The sequence below is a fragment of the Bubalus bubalis genome, chromosome 15, assembly GCF_019923935.1.
Source record: "Bubalus bubalis isolate 160015118507 breed Murrah chromosome 15, NDDB_SH_1, whole genome shotgun sequence".
Classification (NCBI taxonomy): Eukaryota; Metazoa; Chordata; class Mammalia; order Artiodactyla; family Bovidae; genus Bubalus; species Bubalus bubalis.
Window position 1 is genome coordinate 22,564,453 of NC_059171.1, and position 18,255 is coordinate 22,582,707.

The window sequence follows — 18,255 nt, forward strand, 5'->3', positions numbered from 1 at the left end:
CCATAAAGATGCTGCACGTGTGCTTAGTCATGTCTGACTCTTTGCGACCCTATGGATTGTAGCCCGTCTGACTCCATGAGATTTTCCAGGCAAGACTACAGAGTGGATTGCCATTTCCTCCTCCAGGGAATCTTCCTGACTCAGAGATTCAACCTGCATTTCCTGTGTCTCCTGCATTTGCAGGTGCATTATTTACTGCTTCAGCCATGCTGAGCTTCTCTCAAAATTTGCCTCTGCATATGATGCCGATGCATCAGTCCCTGTCTCTGCAATAATTGGTCACCTTCAGATGTCGGGCTTCACCTGCCTGGTTCAGAGTGCTGTTTCATAGTCAAGTTTGAACTCAGTTTCTAGGGTCGACTAATCCAATGAATGCAGGTTGTAGTGAGGGGCTGACTTCAGAGGGGGTGTCTTCTTGGATTAGACATATCCCAGGAAAGAGGCATCTTTGGTTTCCTGAAGAAAAGATCAATGTTTTCTTCTGACTTGGAAGCCAAGGTCAAAGTGACCCTCTAAAATCTCACACAAAGACTCCTTTCTAGGACTCCCCCATTTGCCACAACTTTGGCTCAGGTTCTTCTCCAGAAAACAGGCTTTGAAGGCAGCAGTATCTGGTGCTGAAAGAACACTGATCTATGTTTCTAGACTGAGAAAAGCTTTGTTGTAGACAAAGGACTTCACTTCTCTAAGCCTCAATTTGTTTCTCTGCTGAGTAGCGGGTTCCCACTAGATCATTACAAGTAATTTTCAGCACTAAGATTCTAATCATCTATGTTAGGTGATAGGGAGCCATGGTAGATTCTTGAATATAAATTATTGTGATGATATATTGACAAGGTGGGTTTCCCAGGTGGTAATAGTGGTAAAGAACCCTACCTGCCAATGCAGAAGATAAAAGAGACATGAGTTGGACCCCTGGGTCAGGAAGATCCCCTGGAGGAGGGAATGGCAATCCACTCCAGTATTCTTGCCTGGAGAATCCCATGAACAGAAGAGCCTAGCGGGCTACAGTCTGTAGGGTTGCACAGAGTCGGACACGACTGAAGCGACTGAACATGCACACAGGCACGAACAAGGTTGGACTACTGCCACAAAGCACAGCTTTTAGTAGATCAAACTGTCACTTCCCTCCCACATTTTCCCATTGTAGGTCTTGCTTTCACATAGTTCCTTACACTCATACAGCAAGCAGATCAATGAGGACCAAAGAGAAAATGGAAGAAATAAAATGGTCACACAAATGGGAAGACTTGATTTCGTATATTAGGACAGTTTATCTTTCAAGACAGATCTAATGAGTATCAAAAGGTAACTTGGTGAGGGTAGAAAAATAAGATGAAGATATAGTGTTAAACTGAGAGCTGAAGAACTGATGCCTTCGAACTGTGGTGCTGGAGAAGACTGTTGAGAGTCCCTTGGACTGCAAGGAGATCAATCCAGTCCATTCTAAAGGAGATCACACCTGACTATTCATTGGAAAAACTGATGCTGAAGCTGCAGCTTCAATACTTTGGCCACCTGATATGAAGAACCGATTCATTGGAAAAGACCCTGAGGCTGGGAAGGATTGAAGGCAGGAGGAGAAGGGGACAACAGAGGATGAGATGGTTGGATGGCATCACCAAATCAATGGACATGAATTTGAGAAAGCTCTGGGAGACAGTGAAGGACAGGGAAGCCTGGGGTGCTGCAGTCCATGGAGTCACAAAGAGTCAGACATGACAGAGCGACTGAACAACAATAAACTAAAATTTAAAAAATCAAGAAAAAGCATTCTTGCAATTGGAGGAGGAATAGGTGTTGGTGATGACAAAAATGATAACACAGTTATAAAATCTGTTGCAGTCAGGTGGTCATCATATATCAATACTACTTTCTCCCTTTTATGTAAGTTTGAAAGTTTTCATAATAAAAAGTTAAAATAGAAAAAAGGAAAAAAAGAAAGAAAAGGCTTTCTGATGCATCCATTTCAGAGTAAGCAGTTTACTGTGAATGGGATCTGAAATCTGTTGAATCTTTCGATTTTTAACTCCATGTATTCATCCCCATGCTCGAGATGGCCTTCAATACCATCTGGAGAGGGCACACTGATCCAAAGCTCCCTTTCTTTTGGACGGTGCTTAAGTAGGCACAGCCAATGTTTGCTCTGTGATTCTCCTCTTTTATGTGCTCTTTGCTGACTGAATCCTTATTAGTTGATATTTTATTTTTCAGATATTCTTGTTTATTCAAGCAGGACACAGTCCAGTCTTGCTGACTTGTGAATCACTTTTCTCCTTGGAGTGACTTTACTCATCTCTGCTTTGCTCCAGGGTTGATATTACTCTTGATTTTTGGGTGGGAAATCCTATTTCGCTCTTTTCCTAGTGCATGCGAGGTAAAAACCTCACTGACTTTCTAACTACTAGCAAGAAACTTATGAGAGTTTCATTTTCATTCTTAGCATGACTTGTACACAATCTCACAGGAAGAAATTAGGATGTATTTCAACGTTATGTTCTAGTTCCATAAAGCTTTGTGGGATTTTATTAGAATCATATTCTATGAGACTCTCCTTTCCCAGTTATGGAACCAATTTTTTAAATGAATAATTACCCTCCTCCCCGCTGTTCCCCACCCAGTATTACTTACTCAACTTTGCTGCCTGACTGCACCATGGGGACATGCATTTATTTGATCCACAGATCTGTAGGGCATCAATCAATATACCATGCTACACATCAAAAGCAATAGTCATATATGACTGAACCTTCACCCTTCTCCATTACCTTTCCTCTCACTTCCCTTCCTATCTCTTGAGAAAACGGCATGTAACTTTGCCCAGAAGTATGTGTCTAGCTGAGCACCAAAGAATTGATGCTTTTGAACTGTGGTGTTGGAGAAGACTCTTGAGAGTCCCTTGGACTGCAAGGAGATCCAACCAGTCCATTCTGAAGGACATCAGCCCTGGGATTTCTTTGGAAGGAATGATGCTGAAGCTGAAACTCCAGTACTTTGGCCACCTCATGCGAAGAGTTGACTCATTGGAAAGGACTCTGATGCTGGGAGGGATTGGGGGCAGGAGAAGAAGGAGACCACAGAGGATGAGATGGCTGGATGGCATCACTGACTCGATAGACATGAGTCTGAGTGAACTCTGGGAGATGGTGATGGACAGGGAGGCCTGGTGTGCTGCGATTCATGGGGTCACAAATAGTCGGACACGACTGAGCCACTGATCTGATCTGATCTGATCTGATGTGACTTTATTTGAAAATATTATTATACTTGAAAAGATTACTTTTTAGAGTTGTCTATTTTAACAAGAATTATTTGAATGTTTGATGGAAGAAATGTCATAGCTGGCCTAAGAAATTGTTTCCAATTGTGAACACCCAACACTCTCCATATCTTCTTTAAATCTAAATTGACCTTTATCTAGATCTCTATCCCAACACAGTATTGCCATCAGCACTGCACAATTTCACTTTGGCAGAAGTCATAAACTTTCCTGAATTTACCCAGATGATGGTTTGCTATTTTTGCAAGAGAACCCTGCCATTTTGCCAAAACTTTTCTATCTTGCAGCAACTGCCAGTGCTATTTTCTTGGGCTGCAAATAGGGCAACAGCTGTCCTTTCTGTACCAGACTGTGGACACAAGGCTGCCAGAGGCACTGTTCTAGAAACCCAGACACTCTGATAATCAGCTCAGCCATCTAGGTGAACTTAAGTGTTTTTAATGTCTTGGAATAGCAGGGAAATTAGGACTAAAAATAGGTATTATTTAATTTTTCAAAATTTTTCTAAGCCTCTGAAGTTCACTAGTTTGAATTGTACTTTCTGCAGTGCATGATGACAATGTTGTGTAGGGGGGAAAATAAATCTCTAGATTGAAAATGAGAATTTTAGTCCTCAGAGTTGTTCTGCATTACTGGGATATATATTCTAATTTCCTTTTGGGGAATTTGGTTTCACCATATTTAAAGTGAGGTTATTGTACAAGATGATTTTTAAACCATCTAAATTAAATTTTTTTTTACTCTTCTGAATTAAAATTATTAAATCATCTGAATTCTAAAATTATCTGTAAACATGTACCTCTAATTTTAGAAAAGGGCAGCCTTTTGAATGGGAGGTCTGTTTGTGTTCTGTGTGCTGTGAAATTTGCAGGTAAGTATTTGCTAAGCCAGTAAATCTACCTTATAAATCTCCATGTCTAATTTACAAGATGAAAAGATAAAATATTATTAGAGGAGTTTACAATCATATTTTACCTTGCCACTCATTCAGATTGTTTCATTTAATTGGATAGCAATTGCAAGTTCAGCATGGGGAAACTTCTTCTAACTGAGGCATCTTCCCCTTGCATAGAGGCCTCCATATTTTCTCTCTCTATTGCTTTATAGCTTTGTGTTTCTCTCTTTTTGTCTCTCTCACCTCCCTTCACTCTCTGTTTGGTAGTTTAACAATTTGGAAAGAGGAATCTTCAGAGTCTTAATCAATGCTCTTTATTATACAATTTAACTATATAGAGGGTCATTTAGTATTTTACAATTTGTGACTGACTTCCATATAGAAACCCAAAATATATGTCTTTCACAAAGAAATGGAGCCTTCATATACCTTTGAGTCAGCAAAGATCTCAGCTGGGCTTCCTTGTTTTTCTCACAGTGTTTCTGCCTAAAAACAGTGCCTCTCTAGAGCCACTCTCATGCCCCCACATTTAAGAGTCAATGTCATGGTCTCTCTCCAGCACCCAGGATTGTTCTTTCCCGTCATATGAATTTTGTGTTAGCAGGCAACAGCATAAATCATTTATTTGCTCTGCCTGAGAGACGAAAGGAGGAAGTGTAGAGTTCAAAATTTCTTTTCAAAGGCTCGCAAGATGTAGTTTTTATTAGATTATATAAGATTTTTGCTTGCTCAAGCCAAAGGACTATGGAAAATAATAATTAGCCCATAGTAAAGCTACTAGAGGGCTTTTTGAAGAGTTAAACCATGGTATTATTTATAGACAAAAAAGGTAATATTTTCTGTGTTTTCTCGCCTCAATTTGTCTTGTTGCTTTAACACATTACACGTTATAATGTAATCTATGAGATAGAAACAATACCAGGAGTCCTAATTAAATTAAAAGTAATTACCAGTTGTACAGATAGGGCTTTCAATTGAGCAGCAGGAAGTTGATATTTTGTCATCCCTAGTTTATCTCCATGCACCGAGCACGATTCTTTGTACCCGTTATTAATGGCGTTTTCTCAACGGTCATGAAGAGTGTGGGAAATAGGGAATGAGGAAGAGAACAAAAGGAAGAGAGGAATTGGAGGAGGCTTGGAGGGCGACAGAGACAGAGAGGAAGCTTTCTGTTGCTGTTCTTCCACCAGGATCCAGGGGGATTTTTCATACATCGAGGGATCTAATACTGTCCTTTACTCACCTATGAGAGAAATATTTGCCCAGCCCATATTCGTAACATATCCTAATTTTTCTTGACCACAAACAGAATTTTAAAAAGAGAACCTCACACATTCTATGTTCAGGGTTTGGTTTATGATGTGACAGATTTTCCATTTTCAGGAAGAAAAAAAATTGTTCCAGCTCCCAACGGGAATTTAATTTGAGAGAGGGAGGGAAATGGCAATATATAAAGATTTCCTACTGTCCAATTTCTTATTCTGCTTTTCAGCTGGGCATCTTTTAACAATTGGAAGCATTGCCATTCTCCCACCAGGAAACACGGCACAGGCTTTTAAAGAGCATTTACAGGGTGATGTCCGTTTGATTGACCGTTATCTTGCTGGCATGCTGCTGCTACAAATATGAGCAATTATTGGGAACGCAGTCAAATTAAATTTTCATAACTATAAAACTGCATTTTACCTTAGGGGCACAGCTTCCTTCCTATTTCTACAATCTATTTTCTATGCTTTATATTAAATCTAAACAAATGAATGTTTATCAACATGAATATTTTAACAGAGTATGCCAGTCTGTGCCCTCTCTCCACAAATTTTTTATCTTTTTTCAGGAATGTTCTACAAGAACAACTTTTCTAGTATGACAGGGGTCACTTTGTATAGGCTCTTGTTAAGGGGTTCTTTATCCTCCACCAAAAGTTATCTTTGACTAATTCTTGCCTTTAATAATCAAATAAAATTAACAAATGCCTTACAAGGAATCAAGTTTAATTTTTTTAAGATTATTCTTACCAAGATATTAAAGCCTGGTTAACTTAAAAGCCTCCTGATTAGAGTGAAAGAAGAGAGTGAAAAAAAAAAAAACTGGCTTGAAACTCGACATTAAAAAAATTAAGATCATGACATCAAGTTCCATCACTTCATGGCAAATAGAAGTGAGAAAAGTGGGAGCAGTGACAGCTTTTCTTTTCTTGGGCTCCAAAATCACTGTGGATGGTGACTGCAGTCATGAAATAAAAAGATATTTGCTCCTTGGAAGGAAGGCTATGACAAATCTAGACAGCATATTAAAAAACAGAGACATCAATTTGCTAACAAAGGTCCATATAATCAAAGCTATGATTTTTCCAGTAGTTATGCACAGATGTGAGAATTGGACTGTAAAGAAGGCTGAGTGCCAAATAATTGATGCTTTCGAACAGTGGTGCTGGAGAAGACTCTTGTGAGTCCCTTGAACAGCATGGGGATCAAACAATTTTATCCTAAAGGAAATGAACCTTGAATATTCAATGGAAGGACTTAATGCTGAAGCTGATGTTCCTATCCTTTAGCCACCTGATGTGAAGAGTCAACTCATTGGAGAAGACCCTGAAGCTGGGAAAGACTGAAGGCAAAAGGAGAAGAGGCAGCAGAGGAATGGATGGTTAGATAGCATCACCAACTCAATGGACATGAGTCTGAGCAAACTCCAGGAGGTAGTGAAGGACAGGGAAGCCCAGTGTGCTGCAGTCCATGGGGTTGCAGAGTCAGACATGACTTAGTGACTGAACAACAGCATCAACAACCTCAATAGATCCATCCAATATGAATGACAAATGTCAGTGTTGGGTGGCATGCTGTGTTCTCTTCTCATATGCACAACTGACATTAAACGATCACAGCCCAGTTCTTTACTGAGACCAGATACTGGTTCTTGGCAGCTATTTGAACTGACTTAAGTTGACAGAAGTGTGAAATCTATTTTGCATCCCAGATGTAAATGGTTTTATCTTTATGCTCTTACTGTCCTCCCTGGGATCTTCCCGTATCTCTTCATCTTAAACCACAATGGGAAACCCAGCCTCACCATGTATTACTCTTACGTGAACCACCAGATCCCGTTACTCCCAATTTTACTCTTCAGATCTAGCTCAAATCCTATCACTTTTGTGAAACATGAAGTTTCCCCAAATTTCTCTGAATCACATTGATTTTTCTTCTCTGGTGATTATACCTTTGTTGCTAGAGTGATCATCTATCTCAGTAATATGACAGCAACGAAGAAAAATCCCTGGAAATGTAAATCTAAGCTAACACCTCATTTAGGGAGGCAACGAATCTCAAACTTCTATTCTTGAGTATATATCATCTGGATATAAAACTGGGCAGATCAAAATTAAAAATACTGTCAGGTCTCCCATTGCTTGATTTCTGAAAGATGAAATTTTCATTTGAGGAAAGGAAAAAAATTCCGGGTAACAACAGTGGGAAAGGATAAAGAGAGAAGGAAATGTCTTAGGAAGAAATGATAGGTTTTTTTGAGAATCTGTAGAGCTGCTGGATCTGAGGGAGCATTTATAGCTAAGCTCATTGACTTTGTTAACCATTAATAAGTATCAACAGTGAGTATGTTAAGGTGAAGGTTTATTTATGACTGTGACCCTGATTTTGTTCAGTGTTGCTACTTGGCTGGACTATTATCATCCTCTTACTTTATCTGTAGCTCTGTTTTTAAAAGGCAAGAAAAAGGAGGAAATAGTAGGAAACAAACTTTTATTATCAGGAGGAAATTAAGTAAAATATTGTTTAGAATATAGAATGGTGAGGCATTAGAGAAAACTCCTTTAGCTACACACTCTAAGGCATTGGTGCACCAGCCCATGTGTATACTACTTTCAAGGAGTTGAAAAATGAGGGAGAATAAAATATTAACTTTGGGAACTACAAGCTTTATTGTACTACAGACTATGTGTGCAAAAGAATGACAAAAATATTTGCTTTTCCCATGTTTGTTGTTCACCATCTTTTTTTTTTTCCATTCATTTCATACTGACATATCTTTGTGATGATTCTCTTAATTTTTTTCTTTCTCAAAACCTTTGTGCCAAAGTAGGTGAATGTCACCAAGGGAATAACTTTTTGAAGTATCTGCCAGTCTTCCAAATCATAAATATTTGAGTGGACTGAAATGGTTTTAGTAAATAGAAAGAAACAAAAGAAAGAAATGTGAGAAGTGATTCATCCCTTCCCCATCATAAAATGTGGGCAGTTGTGGACTGAACATCTGTATTTCTCAGGGGAATCAGTTCTACAGTTTCAGGCAGTGAATGACATTTTTGAATCCTTTCCAATGGCTGCCCACCTTTCTTGGCCACATAGAACTGGGCTAGGCAAATAATCAACAGCGTTTTTTATCTCTTTCTGTGTTGAACATTACACTAGGTGCTTTGGGGAAGGCTGCCAGGAGGTGTATATATGGTGCATTGATACGGCTGCACACTCTATTCTTGCTCTCAACTTATTCTCAAAGGTCTTCTTTCTCAGGAGAACAGCTGGATGAGCTTCTTCTTCTTTCAACAAAGTGATGCCAAATATTGGTTTCTGAAACTGTCCCTCAATATGTGCTTTTGTTTCCTGAGAGACTCAGGTTTCAACCACCTAGGGAAGACTACAATATCCTTCATTGCTTCAATTGTTAAGTTGCCAACTGATGTTCAGGATTTTCCAGTGTGGTTACCAGCACCAACAAACCACTCTGAGTCTCCCTTTTAGCATCATTTTCTTAATTAGACTTTTTTGGGAAAATCATTGAATCCTGATTCAGGAGGTACATTCAACTATGCAATTGAGATGCTTCGTGTTGATTTAAAATTATTCAATGATTCATTTTAGTTTCCCACTTTAATTATTGATCTGTTCATTCATTCCATCAGTCATTTATTTAACAACTGTTTGGCTATTATTTGGCAGGTGGTGTGCTCACTTCTGGGAATTCAAACAATGGGGACACAACAAACAGGTTCCCTGACCAGCATTACACAGTCATTTTTGACTTTCAAGGTCAAAAGAATAAGGTTATTTCAATTAAGTGTTTAGGAGTTATCTACTCAGTAATCTCATAGGCAGTGCTAGATACAATGTTGAGTGCTGTGAATGGAATGCACTGGGGTTCTTCCCTTCTAGGCAATCATAATGTGATCTCAGATTCAAGCGTATTAACATTATTCCTAAGCTGACATTGTAGTAATAAATAAAGTGTTATGGGAGCTAAGGACTGGGGAGAACAAGAAAGAGAATGAGGGAGAAACAAAATTGGAAAGACTTCTGGAAAGAGGAAGGGTTGGAGCTGGAACTAAACTAACACACATTGAAATGGTGGAGGGGAATTGGGGAAAGAAGGCAAGTCATCCCTAACAGATTAAAACCAACCAACCACCAAGATGTTAGGATAATCAAGTAAATTCACATTCTAAGAACAGTGAGAAAAATTGTTGTAGATGGAGTTCAGTCTAGAAATGCAAGTAAAGGCTGTGCTGTGAAGGAATTTAAATAACAGATTGAGCAAATGGGACATAATGGAGCTTGTGGAAGAGACCTGATGGAAGCTTTCCCAGCAAAGGAGTTACACTGGTATGCTCTGTTTTAGAAAATAATGTTGATGATAATCCTCAAGATGGATTGAAAGGAAAAGAGACTGGGCATAGGTTGGGCAACAACCTTAATTGTTTGGGTGAGAGATAAAGAGGAGTTTAACCAGGACTGAGAAAGTGATCTCTAAAAGGAGGAGATAGATTGGAGAAAGTGAATTGAGGCAAAACCCAAAGAGATTTCACACCAATCAGAGAGTAGTGGTGTGTTAATGGTGGGTTTTTATTATTTGTGAATGAAATGAGAAGGAAGCATGAATGGTGCATTTTCTAATGCCTATATTCTATGACTAAGTACTACATTCTATTGCATATTAGATTTGCAGGTAGTAAGTTTTTGATACCTTTTAAGAGAGCTGTTTTAGTAACTGTTAGAGATAATACCACCAGAGAAGGCAATGACACCCCACTCCAGTACTCTTGCCTGGAAAATCCCATGGGCGGAGGAGCCTGGTAGGCTACAGTCCATGGGGTTGCTAAGAGTTGGACACGAATGATCAACTTCACTTTCACTTTTCACTTTTCACTTTCATGCACTGGAGAAGGAAATGGCAACCCACTCCAGTGTTCTTGCCTGGAGAATCCCAGGGACGGGGGAGCCTGGTGGGCTGCCGTCTATGGGGTCGCACAGAGTCGGACACGACTGAAGCGACAGCAGCTGCAGCAGAGATAATATCACAATCATAATAAATTGATGGCAAAGTAGAAAAGACAAATTTGAATTGGAAGTGAATTCCAAATTTAAAAAAAAAAGGAAGTGAATAAGGTCAAACCAATTTGTCAGTTACAGAAATAGAAACTGGCTCCCCAAGTTAGATTTCTTCAAAATCAGATTTGTTCACTTCTTCAGCCAAATATATGTTTCTCTCATGCAAGCAAAGATTATAAAATTATTTCCTTATATTAATAATAAAAATGACAACCAACATTTATGGAGTCTTTGGTATGTGCCAGAGACTGCTCCAGACTGGCTTACATGCACCATGAGAACGCCATATTGATCATATATATCAATGCCATATATGATCATATAGTTCATACAGGAATTGATGATTAGTACACATCAGCAGCAGCTTCATTATCTGTTAAAAAGTATAAATATGTCAAAAGGTTGAATCTTGATATTTACTTTGTAAAATGTTTTTTTTTTTTTTTGTTATTGCTGTTGTTCAGTATTTGTTTTGATACCTGTCATGTAGAAATCCTGATGCTGAAACAGAAAATGAAATATTCTGCAATTTCTAGCTGGCTACTTGGCTCTTCTGAGCCCTTAGCTTCAAGGATTTTTCAAAATATGTTTTTCTGCACCACAGCTCAGAGTTGCTAAATCCAGAAATTGAAACATTCTGAGAACCAAATCATTTCAGGGTGAATCAAAGCTCTTGGAACATTGCCCTAGGATTTTGAAGATAGTGTTTAATGGTGAAAAAAATGTTCAATATTTTTAAGGAAATCCCAATTATGGAAGGCTGCCCCATTCACAGCCCCGACAGTGCAGGGAGTCTGACACAGAATGCCTTGTTTCACCTTCACTCCTGTGAAGAGTCAGGGCCCCATGGGCGGAGGTAAAGGTCGTCTAGCCCTGGCAGTTCTGCCAGCATTTCCCTCTTGTAATTAACCATTGTGAGGAAATCCGAGGCTGATGTCCGTTTGTAACTCCACCTTAAAACCTGGAAATAAGTTCCCTCTTTTATTCATTCTTACCAGCTTCTATTCTGGCCCCCATTTTAATGCCAGCAATGGTGACGGTTTTGAGCAAGAGTTTTGCTTCCCTGCTCAAACTCTCTCTCCTCTCCAGACTGTATTTTTGCCTGTTGGTGCTCTGCAGGATGGGGTGATGGAAACAGAAGATAGGAAGAGAAAAAGGGAACATAGTCAAGTGAACCTTAAGACCAGGAGGTGTTTTAACATAGTGGAAGGGGCATGAGTTATGATATCAGACAATAATGTGAAATTACTGATTTTGTAATTTGGGGCAAGATATTTAATGATTTTGCATCTCAGGTTTCTCATTTGTGAAATGAGGATAGTAAAATTTACAAGGTTATTTGGGGGGAATTAAATGAAACAAACATATAGAGCATATTGTAGGTGATTAATACATGGCGATGGATGCTATTATCAGTAGTAGGATTAATATTAATAACAATAAAATAGTAGAAAAAAATAAAAATGAACTAGGAATGATGGAGAACAATGGGGTAAAGGACCATCAACTACAATGCTTGACAATCAGAAAATGCTCTAATATTTCTGTATAAAGTGATAGAGGAACTTGACTCTCTTGATTCCACGGAGACTTTACTTCTTATAGACAGGAATGTGAGGTGATATGAAGCTATGTTAACCTGAAATAACCTCTTTCTCCTTTTCCCCTCTAAGTTCAACTCATTTTTCAGAGGCTACCTGAGTTGTCTTTTTCTAGGATGTTGTTACCACTGATCTAACGATGACCTCCTTTTCTTTTGAATTAAGGCAATAAATTACATACCATCTGATGTGTTCTTTGACTGCTTCCTGGAGGTGTGGCTTCCAAATGAGATCAAGGTTTCATTGAGTAAAGGAAACTTGCCTTATACTTATTATATATTCACCGTAGGACATTGGGTGGCTAAGCATACAGAGAAACCCTACACCCAACAGTGCAATGAGGAGATAAAAAGAGTACTAGCCTTAAATTTCTTTTTTTTTTAATTAATTAATTTATTTTAATTGGAGGCTAATTACTTTACAATATTGTAGTGGTTTTTGCCATACATTGACATGAATCGGCTATGGGTGTACATGTGTCCCCCATCCTGAGTCCCTCTCCCACTCCCTCCCCATCCCATCCCTAAGGGTCATCCCAGTGTAGCAGCCCTGAGCACCCTGTCTTATGCATTGAACCTGGACTGGCGATCTGTTCCACATATGATAATATACATGTTTCAATGCTATTCTCTCAAATCATCCCACCCTCGCCTTCTCCCACACAGTCCAAAAGACTGTTCTTTACATCTGTGTCTTTTTTTGCTGTCTCGCATACAGGGTTATCGTTACCATCTTTCTAAATTCCATATATATGTGTTAGTATACTGTATTGGTGTTTTTCTTCTTAAATTTCTTATAACACAAAACGTCCATTAAAGGGACGGGACAATTTCTTTCTTCAAAAGAGAATAAATTTCTTTCAGAGGAGTAAGGGATATATATTTTTTCCTTGCTAATTTTCTACATTGTAGTCTCACTTTCCTCTCCTTCATAAAAATTCGTAGACCCTTGACTTGGATGGACTCTCAACAATTATTTTATTTAATGTTCATATTTGAACCATGAGTATGCTGCTAGCCCAAAGGCTGTAATGATAATAATTGAGGATTGATGCCCAAGACTTAGGACTTCTAGACCAGGGTTCTCACGGCTTTTCATCCTTAATGAAAGATGACTCTCTAGCTGACCATCTATATACACTGCCTTATTATCATCTCTTTTTTTCCCCCATTCAATTCATTTAAGAAATTTACCTTTCACAGAGATGAAATATATGTTTAAACAGGGATTTCTAATTGGACTCAAAGTTTGCTAAGTTCTGTGGAGCAATTTACAATAAAGTTTCATGTTGTGAAATTAATTTTATTTTACATTTCTAAACTTGAGTAGAACACATACGCATATGCCCACATATATACATGTGTCTGAGTATGCTGCTGCTGCTAAGTTGCTTCAGTCGTGTCCAACTCTGTGCGACCCCATAGATGGCTGCCCACCAGGCTACCCTGTCCCTGGGATTCTCCAGGCAAGAACACTGGAGTGGGTTGCCATTTCCTTCTCCAATGCATGATAGTGAAAAGTGAAAGTGAAGTCACTCAGTAGTGTCCGACTCGTAGCGACCCCGTGGACTGCAGCCCACCAGGCTCCTCCGTCCATGGGATTTTCCAGGCAAGAGTACTGGAGTGGGGTGCCATTGCCTTCTCTGATGTCTGAGTATAAATGTGTACATATACATACATGCAAACGTGCATAAACACTTCTCTTCAATAAATAACATTCTTATTGTTATATCTTCTCTTATATCTTATATCTTATCTTCTTTATAGTCGCTTGTCCCAGTGTAATGAAAGGCTGTGATAGAAAGCATTTGGTACAAATATTGTCATTTAGATCAGAATATATAATGTGGGAGCAGGGAGGGTGGTAAATCCAAAGTAAAAAAGCATATAAATGGAGTGGGAAACAAATAATCCTCATGTTCTCCAGTCTTAATTATCCTAATACCATATCTCCTCTTATTGTTCATCTTGCTTTCCTCTCTTGTATTAGTTAATTGTTGCCTGCATGCTTAGTCGCTTCAGCCATGTCCAATTCCTTGTGACGCTATGGACTGTAGCCCATCAGGCTCCTCTGTCCATGGGATTTTCCAGGCAAGAATACTGGAGTGGATTGCCATGCTCTCCTCCAAGGAATCTTCCCCACACAGGAACTGAAACCACATCTCTTCAGTCTCCTGCATTGCAGGCAGGTTTTTAATCCCTAGAGCCACCTGGGAAGCCCAATAAACAAAGGAAATTCATTGTTGTTATATAACTAGTTACCCCCAATCTTAACACTTTGGAGGGTCTCCTTAAGAGCTTATCAATTCACATAATTTCTGAGAGTCTTAACCTCCTACATCTGGCTCAGACTGTCTCAGGAGGTTGCAGTTAAGTGGTCCTTGGGGACTGCAGTCATCTGAAGCCTTGTCTGGGGTTAAAGGATCTCCTTCCAAGCTCATTCATGTGGCTGTTTGCACAAGACTTCAGTTCTTCATCACGTAGGACCCTCCACAGAACTCCCCACATATGGTTTTTCTCTGAGCAAGTATCGAGAGCGTGGGGAGGATGAGTGCATGTGTGTCAGTGTGTCAGAGAGAGAGAGGGAATGATTGAGGGAGGTCACAAAGAAAATGGAAGCTGGGGTCATTTATAATCCTATAAAGGATATGAAAAATCATCACTTCTCCTGTGTTCTGTGGATCACACAGACCCGCCTGGTGCAGTGTGTGAGGAAATGGCACAAGAATGTGCATACCAGGAGACAGGGATCATCGAGGGTAATCAGCTCCCCTCCTGCTTCACTTTCCTTCTCTTCAGTTTGAAACATCTCTCTTTGGAATGGTTTGTTAGTTACCAACTGGTAACAATTTTGCTTTATTGCACTTTGTCAACTGTGCTCAGTCATGTCCCTCTCTTTTGCAACTGGATGGACTGTAGCCCAGGGCTCTATGCCCATGGAATTTTCCAGGCAAGAATACTGGAGTGGGGTGCCATTTCCTCCTCCAGGGAGTCCTCCCAACCCAGGGATGGAATCTGCATCTCTTGCATCTCCTGCATTGGCAGGTGGGTTCTTTACCACTAGTGCCACCTGGGAAGCCACAGTATCATTGAATTTCATTGCTTGACAAAAGGTTTTCTTTTGAAAACTGTAAATGACATGTGACTTCAGAAAATGTGACCAATGCTCTTTTTGCCATGTTGCTGGACAGTAGAGGGTGCTGTTGGTGTGTGTGGACCTATGTTGAACACTGATGGTGGAGCTTTGATGTGGACGGTCCAATTCTCATCTTGAAAAATGATGATTTCTAACATGATTGTTTTCTAAATGTCTGTATTTCAATTCTAAAAATAAATTTTCTTTTCCTTTAGCCAATCAATAGGCAACGTTAGATATTTCATAATGTGTCTGTTAATTCCCAGTGATCTTTTTGTAGTTTTCCTTGCTGCATGCTTTTTGGCCCTATTAATGGTTGAGAGGAACAGAAACAGGAGACACATGATGGTTACTTGACATGGATTGTACATGGATCATGAGTGACAATACTATCTTTACTGGATTTGGTTTCTTTATCCCCGTTAGCTAGTTGGAATACTGCAGGAATACTGACTATTATCAACCATTTCTATGACTGATACTGAGTTGGTAAAGGATGAGATATTTTCTCCTCCATTAGAATGGGATGAATGCTTTGTGGGGGCCCTCAAGGGGGCTGTTATTTCTGTCCTTGACTCTTTCAGAGAGGCTATCCACCAGTGGTATGGGTCTTTTTTGGGAATACTCAAGCATCTTTAGAGACATGACTGTATGAATAAATTCCTAGAATTGTTAATGATCTCCTGTTGAAAATATCATGCACTTGGCATGGTAATTCCTAAAAAAAAAAAAAAAAAAAGATCCAATTTCATCTCCCTAGTCTGAAAAATATTGTTCTTCTCTATCATATTTCCCCAAAATCTCATTCAGTCACCACTTATGCTATTGTGGTATAGTGAAAAAAAGCATTAACTTTTGGAGTAAAAAAAGGCCCAATTTCAAGCCACACAGTTCCTTACTTGACTTGCTGGGTGGAATCTTATGCCTCACTTTGTCCCTCTGAGAAGTGAAAAGTAGAAAAAAAAAAAATGTTAGACACTGTGTTAAGAGCTCTGCTTACTTTTTATCATTTAATTTTTATAGTACGCTTTCACCATGTGTACTGGCATTTTCTCTATGTGTTTAAAAATAAGGTAGTAAATTTGATATAAAAAGTTTAATCAAGTTTATACAGCTGATAGGTCATAACGCTGGGATGCAAAGCCAAATGTGTACAACATTAAAGTTATCCCCTTAACCATTCTGCTGTGCAACAACCCATAGTACTGACGTTAGAAGTCTGAGAATTACATATGAAAATGAACATCTATTAGCCAGCAGAGAGTCCTGTACTGTTAACACTTTAAATAAATGTTAATTCCCTTTACTTCTCTTATTTGGAGCAATTTAGCCAGCAGATGAAAGGAAGAACATCTGTTTAAAATGATGACCTCTGCTAAAAGAGGCTCTGTCATAGTTTTGCATAATGACACCATGATTGTTTTTCTTGGAAAACAAATTATGAATGTCCATAAAATTGACAAAGGAAAAAATTGGGCACCCCTGGATTCTTTCTGAAGCTTGAAAAATCTTTGTGTAAAAAATGCACATTAAAGGGAGTTTTTCCTCTCTTAAGTAGTGCCTATTTTAATCATAACCTTTGGAAGGAAATTTAAATGTAAAAAGGTGAAAATTAAAAGAACTATAAATAACAACAAATGACTACCTTGTAAATACAAAGCCACATTCACTCCCAGGGCTGTTATGTCTACAAACTATTTGAACAACAGTTAATAAGCACATTCCCAGTGAAAGAAAAAAGCTAACTGATGTTTCATCCGAGTGCACCCTTTGTTGAGTATGTTCAGAAATGGAGAGCTGGGAGATAGGGATTTCTGTGCTTTTTGCATTAAGATGTGTGCATGTGCCCACTGAAGAAAATGAAGGGTTTTTCAAGGTCCCCAAATATTCCTTTGCTAATATTCATCTCTGTCAAAAAATAATGATGTGCTCTGCTTGGATTAGCTGAAAAATCATCTTCCTTTCTTGATGATTTTCCTTTTCTCTGTGTTCTTATGATGAGATAACCCACTTATGGTTCCCAGGCTGAGGTTATCTTGATTCACATGCTGTTTCTGAGGCTGGCCTTTGAGGATCAATGGGCTGGACCAGGAATAGCAAAGAGTCTAAATCTGCGAGGGCACACCAGTGAGTTGCTGGCCTACCTGAATTACATCCCATCCTCTACCTTCTGAACTATAAACCTGGGATGCTGTAGAGCTTACTTAGGTTTGTTGTTTAGAAACTGGATGTCATATTCTTTGGGCCACAGAGAGGGCAACTCCAAATACTAAATTCTGGGCCTTTTTTTTTTTTTTTTGTATTCAAATTCCTATGATTTCCTTGAATCTCTCTCTATTATTATTTTAGGGCAAATATTATTATAGGTCATATTATTTTACATGAGAATAAATATGTTTTTGAATGATCTGGGACATGAACAACCTATTGAAGTGATTAAAGCTAGCATTTAAAGGACAGAATCAATGTTTATAATTGGGGTTTTGACTTACCTAGTTTCATGTTCCCCTTCATGAGTTTCTATGTTTGATTATGGGTAAGATATCGTGTATGCAGGTCAGGAAGCAACAGTTAGAACTGGACATGGAACAACAGACTGGTTCCAAATAGGAAAATGAGTACGTCAAGGCTGTATATTTTCACCCTGCGAATTTAACTTATATGCAGAGTACATCATGAGAAACACTGGGCTGGAGGAAGCACAAGCTGGAATCAAGATTGCCGGAGGAAATATCAATAACCTCAGATATGCAGATGACACCACCCTTATGGCAGAAAGTGAAGACGAGCTAAAGAGCCTCTTGATGAACGTGGAAGTGGAGAGTGAAAAAGTTGGCTTAAAGCTCAACATTCAGAAAACGAAGATCATGGCATCCGGTCCCATCACTTCATGGCAGATAAGATGGGGAAACAGTGGAAGCAGTGGCTGACTTTATTTTTCTGGGCTCCAAAATCACTGCAGATGGTGATTGCAGCCATGAAATTAAAATATGCTTACTCCTTGGA